Here is an 11,300-nt window from a genome sequence, read left to right as displayed (position 1 = left end):
TGCAGGGGGCAGACGAGATTTAACTGGGAAAGCAAATGCAAACCGTTAACCATCAGCCCTTTAGATAAAATCCCAAAGTTGGCAATTTGGGGTTTTGAAATTGTAGACCAAGAGCATGTTTCTCATTTCAGCAAGCTGGAATAAATGGCTATTTTTCAAAGAGGCAGTTTGGAGCGGGGGGAGAATATAACTGCACCTTTTGAACTTTCAGTAAATACAGCTAGACTTTGGAAAGCTGAGTGGATAAAGATTTTATGCCCACAATGTTTCTGATAAGACTGTTTCTCTCTATGATCATTAAAAAAATAATAAATGAGAGTGTGAAGTAAAGCCAAAAATATTTGTAAGAAATTCAGTTGGTCTGCATGGATTCCCATAAAAAAATTCACTCCTAGGACCCTGACTTGCTTAATTACTGCAGACCTTGAACCTGCAAATTGGGCACGTCCAAAGACTGACTACACATTTGACATGTCTGCAAAGTTTGTTCATCACAAATGTCTGCATTCTCAAAATTGAGCAGGGGCAAACTTGCGGAGGCAGGACAGGGAGTGCCAAAATAAGTTATGTCCAAAATACAATGTTATTGGCACTTCCTGACCGTTGCTATTTTGGGGTGAGGTTTAGTCACAAATCAACACATTCAAGCTGCACAGTGAATGTTGATTCGGAGCTCCCCTGCTCTGCCTAAAGCAGGTTTTTGTTTTGTTTTGCAGTAAGGAAAGTGACAGGGAATTGTACTGGAAAGTGTGAGATAACATTTCTTTGGTGCAATGTCATTTAAACTCCACCCAAACAAATCAAATGTTCAATCAACAGGTCTTCTAGAGGCAGCTGCAACTTCACCCTTGTGTGCCCTATAATACATTTGTAGTTCCCTGGACCTCCAGTGCCAAACTCTCCCTGGCGTGAAATGCATAATTACATCTAACGTGTAAGGTTTTTAACATACTAATTGCATCAGCGTAAGATTGAGAATATGAGAAGCTGAAAGGAACTACAGCAGATGGATTCACTTTTACAGTTCAGAGTAAAAGGTGTCTCCAGGATCGCTTTATGGGTGCTGGGAAAGAATGTGCCCTTTTGCGCACTCCCTGCCTTCATTGTTTAAGAAGCAGCTACCAGGTGGTGAGGTGAAGTTTCCTACCATCGATGGGCCCAAAAACAAATCCCTGGCACCTGCTGGAGAAATAATTGGAGGAGCCCTTTCTCTGCTGGCAGCCTGTTTTATGTGGGCATTCCTAAGTGCTTTAAAATCCTAGTCAGATGTGGGAGTGTTACCTTCAAAGCGTCCTGATAAATTCCAACCTGGGTTAATTCCATTTGTATCTATGTAATTATTTCTCTCTAATCTTCATTTAGGAAGGTTGGGCGGTTTATACACCAAAGGATTGGCTTAAAAACAATAATCAGTCAATGCCAAAGAAAAACAAATTGCGTGCTCACAGTATGCAAGCTATGGTCTTGGAATACAAGTCCTATTTTCATATTGACTTCAGCCGTCGGAAACAGAATGAACTGTGATCCTAAGAGCAGAATGGAATGAGAGGCCTCCTGGATCAGACCTTTGATTGCTTTAGTTTCCTCTAGGGGTGGTATCCCTAGGGAGAGGCCACTTTTGGCCCCTAGGCCTGAGGTTTCCCACCCCTGCTTTACAGCAAAGATGAAGGAGGACACAACACTTCATGTCAAGAATGTATTGCCTCACTGAGGATGATTCTCCCAATGAGAATAAAAGTGGGGCACATACTGCTGTATCTAAAGAGTATATTAACAGCCCACAGGGCAAGCACACTCTCCAGCATTACGGTAATCCCTACAGGCATGCCTAATGCTGTTCTTCTTTGTTCACCTGAATTCAACCTAAAGTGCCCCGGGAGGTTGGGGAATGTTAGCTGATTCCACTGGTACATTTATTACCTGCAACTTGCAGTGGAGTTGAGCATAACTGCTGAGGACAAATTTTTCCCTTTCCATAACCATTTTGCAAAAAGAAAAGCAAACAGTAGGGGAAGCAGATGTTTTGCTGCAAACGAAAGGGAGATACATTAGCTGGCCAAGAATCCTGGCCAATCCAACAGCCATCTCCCATCTTCCCTAGGCTAATTGGGTGGCTTTTCTGGAATTTTCTGGAATCGTGGAATTAGCCCTCTTTTTGGAGGCAGGGTTGGGGTGGAGCCCCAATACATGGCAGGACTATCACTTACTTTACAGACTGCAGCAGATTTTAAATATGGATTTGCTTATTCCTTCTTTTCCCCCTTCCATTGCAATGTTTTGGTTTTGGTTGCTTCTCAACCCTTCCACGACTATGTTTTTTGGATAATCAATGGATAGCAGGAGTGCCGGCTTGGCCCCCCGACCGTGGGTGCCTGGGGCAGTGGATGCCATGCAGCGTGCATGGCCCTGGCACTGAAATTTGTGGGTGCCCAGCCCTTTCATGGGGAATTTTGTGGGTGCTCAGGCACCCAGGAACCCAGAGAGTTGGCACCTATGATGGATGGTGTTTCATTGCTTATGAGTTTTAAAGAATGCCCATTCCTTAATGAGTCATCAATAGTGACTCATCGTTCCCTCTCCCCCACTTCAAGGCCCTAGCATTAGCTTTCTTTTCTGTTCTAGAAGGCTCTAATCTGAAAGCAGGGTTTGCTGAGGCTCTCAGGAGAGAGATAGTATGTCCCCACAATGCATACTCCGCAACATGTCCAGCCCAGAAATCGGGATGCTCGTCCTCCAACCCGCAGTGTCAGGAGAGTCATGTGACCTGCACTAATAGCACTTTTTGGGGGGGGCAAGATTACAGTGCCCAAAATGGCCTCCATACTCTCACACAAAAATGTGATTTGCCAGTTTTTCCAGGGGTCAGCAACGTGTGGCCCATGGGCCGGATGTGCCCACGGAGACTGTTTTATCAGCCCATGAGCCACCCCCGAACTGAGCTGCCCGCTCGGCAATTCCCCCGTGCACTGCGCTAAACCGGTGCAGTGTGGCACGGAGACTCACCGAGTGGTGCCAGAAATCGTGTCTGCACACACGCAGATACTGGAAATCGCTTCTGTGCATGCCCAGATGCTGAAAAATGCTTCTGCGCAGGCACGATTTTCGGCATCTGGGCATGCGCAGAAGCGATTTCCGGCGTCGTGCTGCGCTGGTCCAGCCCATGGATGATCTCCACGGGAGTGATCCGGCCCATGGCCGGTATGCCTTGCCAACCCCTGAGTAAAAGGGTATGCACAATGTCCATTATGTTGAATGTACAACATCTCCAGAAACAAACAAACAAATAAAACCACTGAGTACTGGAAATTAAGAAGAGCCCTGCTGGAAAAAGCCAAAGGCCCATTTCGTGCATCATCTTGTTGTCACAGTGGCCAACTAGATGCTCGTGAGAAGCCCATTAGTGGATCCCGTGCACAACAGCACTCTCCCCACTTGCAATTCTCAGCAACTGGTATTCAGAAACTACTGCTATCATAGGTCAAGGTAAAGCACCCCTGGATGGTTAAGTCCAGTCAAAGGCGACTATGGGGTTGCGGCACTCATCTCACTTTCAGGCCAAGGGAGCTGGTGTTTGTCTGCTTTCCGGGTCATGTGGCCAGCATGACTAAACCACTTCTGGTGCACCTTAGTGGTATCAGCAGTATAGACACTGAGTAATTCCACTCAGTCCAACATAGGGGCTCCCCCTGATCTAGAGCCTGGAGTTGGGGTGAGGCAGACACCCATGAGAACAGGATGGGAGCTAGCTTGGCAAGGGACCATTTTGGGGAGGTGGCGGGGAATGTTAGGAACAGTCTTTTGCAAGGTCATACTATTCACCATCTAGCCCACTCTGACTGGTAGGGGCTTCCAGGTTCTCAAATGTGAGCAACTGTGACCTTCAGCTTGTAAAGGCTGTTTTACCTGTTGAAAGTACAACATCAGGGATCATTCAGTTGGTAACTTAAGGGTTAACACTGTCAGGGTTAAAGCCAACTTGCAAAGAGGGAGATGGTTGAAGGTATCATGACATGATCTTCACTGAGGTAACACACTCTGGCTGCATAGTTTTCCTCCTGTATCCTTTTGGTTGAATGTCCTCCTGTTGTGTACAAGGCCCAAACTAAAAAAAGATAAAAACTCCTTTCTCCTCAAATTATACACTCCCTTTGTTCGGTCTGCTCAGCAAAGTGTTATCTGAATTATTTTCCCCTGGATTCCATTCACGTTATTTAAGTTTCTTTGCTAACACTAGCACTGTGGTGAAGGCCCAACCAGCCGATGTCTCATCCTACACCTTTCCCCAACCTCTGCTCATTTATCATTTGATACAGAATATTTACACGATGAATACAAGCAGGTTCAAAGAATGTACAGAAACACAGGATGTTATGGGCACGTGGGTGACAGAACATGCTTTCTGTACAGTGACTAATGCTGCGGTTGGTTCAGTCCTTAAGTATATCTAAGCAATCAGTCACCCACAGTTTATCTGTTATCATACACACACCGCACCTGTCAGTTGGGTTCACTAGTGTTAGGGTACCTACTTTTCCTTCTGTGCCTCCACATTCAAGGCAGGAATACACCCTCCATTAGGTCGGTGTTGTGCATGGTATGTCAAAGGCAAAGTCTGAGAATCAAAAGCAGTTGCAATGAGATTCTCTCATAGCTCCCATATAGTCGAGCTTCCTCCTTTTTAAAAAAGCAATGGGAGTTGGGAGCAAATCTAATCAGAGCAGCAGCACACAAGAGAAAAAGTTCAATCCATAGGTTGCCAATGGGTAGCCACATGAGCGCCTGTAGAGGTCTTCCTTATTACAGATATTAATATTGTGCAGCTTTAAACAATAGGATGCATAAAAACTGACTCCTCTTGGAATAAACATTGTCCAGACCCATAAAGATAATTCAATTTTTTACTCACAGAACTTTTTCAAAACAGAACATAAAGCAATCAATTAGTTTCAAAAGACATATGCTTGTCCAAGCATAAGTTTAATATCTTCTTATAAATATTATGAAACTCTAAACCTAAAATCAAAGATCTTTCTCTCCCTGCAGCCTCCATTAGCCTATGGCTGTTTTTTCTCTCAGAGAGGCTCATATGTGCATCTTTCTCCCACTGTGGCTGAGGACCAAACCAAACCAAAACAAAAAAAACCTCCAAAGACAACTCCCTTCAAAATGGTGATTTGCAACTAAACACTTTACTCATGTGATCTAATGTTAAACACCACGTGAAAGAGCAGAGAACATCAACAGTTAATTATAAACCAATCTAAGTGCTGAAATTAAGCTAGGAAGAAACTTTGTGGGGTGGGCTGGGCATTTTTGGGAGGGTCATAGATGTCAAGGCCACTGCCAGTTTTGGTTCCCTCCCCCATTGCCTATAGCCTCATCCACTGTCAGATGCCAGCCCCAATTGACACTTCCCATGGGTTACTGGCCCTTCATAGAGTAATTTTTTCTTGGCCCTGTCATAAAGGACTGAACTGACTCAGAAGCAAACCTTCAGCAATTAAAGAGCTGTTGGCTAAACCATGAACCTATGAATCTGTCTGAATTTAATCATTGCTCTATCTAGCTCAGGATAGGCAATGTGGTCCCTTCCAGATGTTGTTGGACTCCAACTCCCATAATCCCTGCCAGCTGGGGCTGATGGGAGTGGTGGTACAACAACATCTGGAGAACATATGTCAGCTACAGCTGATCTAGTCCGGCAGCGGCTCTCCAGAGTCTCAGGCAGAGATCTTTCTCAGGATCTTTAAATCCTTTGAAGTGGAAATGTCAGGATGCAAACCCAAGACCTCCTGCATGGACACAGTCTATGCATTATTGGGAAGGGCCATAGCTCAATGGAAGACCATCTGTTTTGCATGCAAAAGGTCCCAGTTTCCATCCCCAGCATCTCCAGCTTGGGCTGGGAGACTTTCCTGCCTGAATCCCTAGAGAGCCACTGCCAGTCAGTCTAGACTCTCCTGAGCTAGGTAGACTAAAGATCTGACTCAGTATGAGGCAGCTTTCTAGATTCCTACAGGTTTTGCTTCTCTTGAAATATAACCAAAATGCATTGCTTTTAATAACCAGCCTACTTTCACCTTTAATAACCGGCCATAACGGAACATTGCCATGTTTCATTTTTAATAACCAGCTTAGTGTTTTTAAGACCCCCTTCCCCTAGTCTCCTGATTCACAAAGGAGACCTTGGGCATTTCAATTCATTTCTCAGATAATGTAATTGATGCTCCTGCCTATAAAACGAAGCACGGAGAGATGATGCCTGTGGAATCAATCATTTCCCCCCATTGACAAGTCTGGTTAAATTATCAGGTTGTATGTAATTTTATTTGAGTGTAGGAAAATGAGTGTTACAGCCAAGAGCTTGGTGGGGTTTTCTTTCCTGAGACAATGATTTATTCTTTTTGGCTCCAATAGCTACGGTGTCAGGCATATTTTATGTATCTCCAGCTTTGACACTTCAAACATTTGATTTCCCTTTGCAACTTCCAAGCTAAAACATGTTTCCCATTATGGGATATTCAAGCGACTGCCATACACACACTGACTCATGAAGCTGTTTTTTATTCTCACAAAATATATAACCCCATTTGAATAAAATACAGATGGCCTCCAATGTGTTAAACATAGCAAATTTGCCATTTTCTTTTCCACCGGTCTCTCCCCCTGTTCCCAGCCCAAGACTTTCTGCTTGACAGCAATATGAAATCTTATCACCCTAAGCTTGAATAGATCAGAGATATAATGACAGCACCATGTCTGAAATGTCATTAATATTTTGTCTGCAGTACAAACTATCATGTATAGGTAAAAATGGGGGGAGAGAGAATGTGAAGATTTTATTTAAGATGTTTTGGGATAGATTCAGATAATAGGGTTCTTTTTCCACTCTGCATCAACATAAATGGTTATTGCAAACGCCAGCCTATGAGAAAGGCCACAGCTCTGTAGAATAGCATGATCTTTGTATGCAAAAGGGCCCAAGATTCATCCTGGCATCTCCATTTTAAAAAAGGAATTAAGTGTGTATGTGGTTGGGACTTGGGATGGGGGAAAATTCAGTTCACATTAAAACGCAAAGTTGTTCTGCTTTCCAGAACAACACACAAACCGAAACGCAGCTGTCTTTCAGAATTTGCACTTCTACGAATTTTGCAATGCAGTTGTCCAGACAAGTAATGTCTACAGAAATGCATATACTAAGGTAGCATGCATAAAAATGCATATATTAGCAAAAATAACATACAAAATTGCATTGTATTATTTTGAAGTTCCTTTGCAAAAATTTGCACATGTGGGCAAAATTGCATACAAACATACACATGTTGTGAGAAATTTGCACTAAAATGCAGATGGATTTTCCGGAGGATCTAAATAAAAAAAAATAATTGCAAACCGATGAGGAAATATGAACTCAAGTTGGGGAAATGAGCAGCTGAGAACAACAGAATGCCAGGCTCACCCATCACTACCCAAGATGCAGTTAGAACAGACTTTACTGGGCTGATTCTGATGCTGCTATTGGGATTTGAGTGAAACGAGGTTGTCTGACCAAGTCCTGTGTACAATGGACTGTATAGTCAAACATGCATTGGCCAAGCAAAATATTTTCCGTTTGTTCAGTCACGTAGTACAATAGATAATTTTAGACTCTGGACTTAATGGTCTAAAGTCAGCCTACTTCTTAACATTCATTATTTTGCTTCCTTCGGAATGTGGCCAGTCAGCCCCCCTCTTGCCAATTTTGCTGAGCGGAGCCCAAGACTTCTACCCCAAATCCTGCCCTGGCATCACCACTGTGCCCAGCTAACACTCTCTGAGGAATCCCGTCATTCCTATGAAATCACAAAATGGAAACCTTCAGTTTGATTTTACAGCTTTAGAAGGAATTCAAGGGTTCGTCCACACTTTCACTTAACCTATATTTTGATCATATTGCACACTGACTGATTTCCCTTGGGCCCAAAACCTTTCCTCTCTGTTCCACAGCTGTGCCTTGTGAAAATCCAATCATACCAGTTGAACTGAAGCTTGGCTAAACAAAATCTTTCTTCAGATTTTCTGCATATCTAATAAATTCTGATTCTGCTGGTGAGTTCGGATTTTCGCAAGGCACAGCCACAGAACAACAAGGAAAGCTATTGGTCCCCGGGGGAATTGACTAGTACACAATATGATCCAAATATGAGTCAAGCAAAAGTGTAGATGAGCTTGAAAACTGAATCTCTCCATTTGCCAGTTTGGGATAAAGATAGGAGATTCCTACTACTTTAACTAGTTAGTGAAGTGTAATGGTTAGGGCCACTCTGCTATGTGGAAAGAATGATACTGGGGTTTCAAGGTTGTTGTAAGGATGCTGAGGCAACATACTGTCTGCACAGCTCATTGGGTACGTAAGAAAATGCATCATGGATACTATTGTAGTGATGTCTTTAAGTCTTCAGATGAAATACATTGTAAAGGTAAAGGGACCCCTGACCATTAGGTCCAGTTGTGACCAACTCTGGGGTTGCAGCGCTCATCTCACTTTATTGGCCAAGGGAGCCGGCGTACAGCTTCCAGGTCATGTGGCCAGCATGACTAAGCCGCTCCTGGCAAACCAGAGCAGTGCACAGAAACACCGTTTAGTTTCCCGCCGGAGCAGTCCCTATTTATCTACTTGCACTTTGATGTGCTTTCGAACTGCTAGGTTGGCAGGAGCAGGGACCGAGCAATGGGAGCTCACCCCCGTCGCTGGGATTCAAACCGCTGACCTTCTGATCAGCAAGTCCTAGGCTCTGTGGTTTAACCCACAGCGCCACCCATGTCCCTCAAGATACATTGTAGAGCATATTAAATATCCAGTCAGAATGAAGAGCACAGCACAGTGTGTGAGAGAGATAGAGAAAAAGATACCGAACGCTTTCCCATGTATTATGTGTGGGATGGGTTTTAATAGGTAAGAGAGGATATATTAACTGCAATTTATCCCTCCAGGCACCCACATGTGTGGGTCGAACAGAGTTTTAAAATCCCATCCTTGGCAGCAAAATTTAAAACATAGGAATATAAAACCTTGTTTTGAGCAAGTCCAGCTACGAAGTGCACTTCCTCTCCTTTCGTACCCCACTTAATAAAGACTCAAGCAACAACTTGGGAAGCAAGTTTAAAAATAAGATTTGCTTACTTTATAATCACACATTGGTTCACAGCGAAGGCAGCAGTAAAAACTATGCAGGCAAAATACTTATATTTACAGTATAAGCAGCTTCATGCATGTGCCTAAAAGCTGGAGCAAGTGGAGGCATGTCTAGATCCAGTACTGGGCAAAGGAAGAGAGAGAGGGTCAGGACTCAGCCATGAAACTCACAGGGTGATCTTGGGCCAGGCACTGCCTCTCAGTCAAACCTACCTCACAGGACTGTTGTGGGAATTAAACAAGGCAGGGGAAGAACCATTTATGCCACCTTATTTATTTATTTCTATTTAGAAAAAAACATTTATATACTGCTGTGGCTTAGAGATACATCACAGCAGTTTACAACAATATAAAGCCATACAGTAACTAGTTAAAAACAACTTAAAAGCAAAAGATTTAGAAACAAGCATCAGCAGATGCTCCTTGGAGTGAAAGATGGGATAGAAATGCAACAAATAAACAAATAATTAACACTGTTTTAAATTTACTTTTGTCTACCCATATGAAACACTTATTTTATTTTATTTTATTTTATTTTAAGGATAAGCAAGGTGAGGAAAGGACTTCTGCAGTTTGAGGACCCGTTTAACAAAATAAAAACTGGCTGGGAGCAGATGGAGGGTTTCTGGGTAGCCAAGTTAAAAATGATGTCTGAACAAGGTGTTATTTGCATGCAGGGAGCATAAAGTATCCAGCGATTGGAGCCGAGAGGAGCAGCAGGATTCAGGAACCAAAAGGAGTGTAAACACAGACAGCCCTGGACTGCAAAAAGGAATGAAGGAAATTCTTAAGGAGCTGGGAACTGAAACAGCATGAGCTGTGCTGTATCCTGATTTGGCTTTGGGGAATTAAAAATTAATCCTTCCTTGAGTCTCTGAGTGGAATTTCTGGTACTGTTTCTGTCATGCAGCCACAACCAGTTTAGCACATGGAGCGAGCATCTACCATGTCTTTGTTCGGGCCTGACTGATATATTTCTTATTTTGACACTTTCTATTCCCCTTTTCCCTTTACACATCACCTGCAGGATTAGATCTGTTTGCCAGCTTGTGCCAGAAGCATGCTTTTCAAGCACTCATATCCTCCTCAGAGGTAGTGCGCGCACATGAATACAAAGATGCTAGTCTTCTGCTGTTATGGGCAAATCCTGTGTAGCTTCCAGCACGGCTAAAGCTGCCAATGGCGATACATCGCTTGGCCTGACTCCCCGCAGCAAACCGTTCAATATCAGCAGAGGAAGGCTGCAAAAATCGCCACAGGGATGCTGTGGGCAGTGCCTCCCTGCTGAGCACACCATGCACTATGGGAAGCAAGATTTCACAACCACTTGGAAATAAGGAGGCGAGAAGGGGGAAAGATCAGTTCAAAAGAGCTAGTGTGACATGGTGGGTGACATGGTCAGGCTAGGACCTTGCAGACCAGAACTCAAATCCCCACTCAGCCATTCACTCTCTCTCAGCCTCACCTACCAAATAGGATCATTGTGAGGGTAAAATGAATGGGATGTCAGGGTTGGAGTCAGAAAGAGTCTGTTGTCAGTGAAGTGGTCTCTTTATTCAAGGAAACAGCATGCAACTCTGCAACACTTCGCCGATAGAGCAGTTGCCCAGGACTGAAGGTCCCTGCCTTCCACTCTCTCTAAGGCTCCTCCTCTCCTGGGTGTTTCTCAAGCAGTCTCAAACTGCCCCTGTGCACCTCTTGTCCTTGTTTTGCCTTCCTCATTATCTTGGTGTTCTTGGAGACCAGGGGGGAGCTTGTTGCAGCAGGAGGAGACTCCTTGGATTGTGCAGCAGCCTCTTGATACACACAACCCTCCTCTGCTTCAGCCTCAGAGTCTGAGCTGCTCCCTGTCACAGGCTCTCCCTGCTCACTAAACCCTGTTGCCCCTTCAGCATCCAGCCCCTCCTTCCAATCTCCTCCCTCAGACCTCTCCTCCTCCACCACCACCAATCCCATAGCTCTGAGCCTTCCTCCTCTGGGGTTTCTCTTGGGGTTTCCCCAGCTGGTGCCTCCCACCACTCCTCTGCTTCCAGCCACTCCTTGATATAGGAGGAAAATCATGTACTCCACCTTGAGCTCCTGGGTCCTGCTTGTGACACCCCCCTAGGAATACTGTTGGCCA

Source organism: Podarcis gaigeae (assembly GCF_964106915.1).
Source record: "Podarcis gaigeae genome assembly, chromosome: 3".
Taxonomy (NCBI): Eukaryota; Metazoa; Chordata; class Lepidosauria; order Squamata; family Lacertidae; genus Podarcis; species Podarcis gaigeae.
This window is presented reverse-complemented; position numbering follows the sequence as displayed.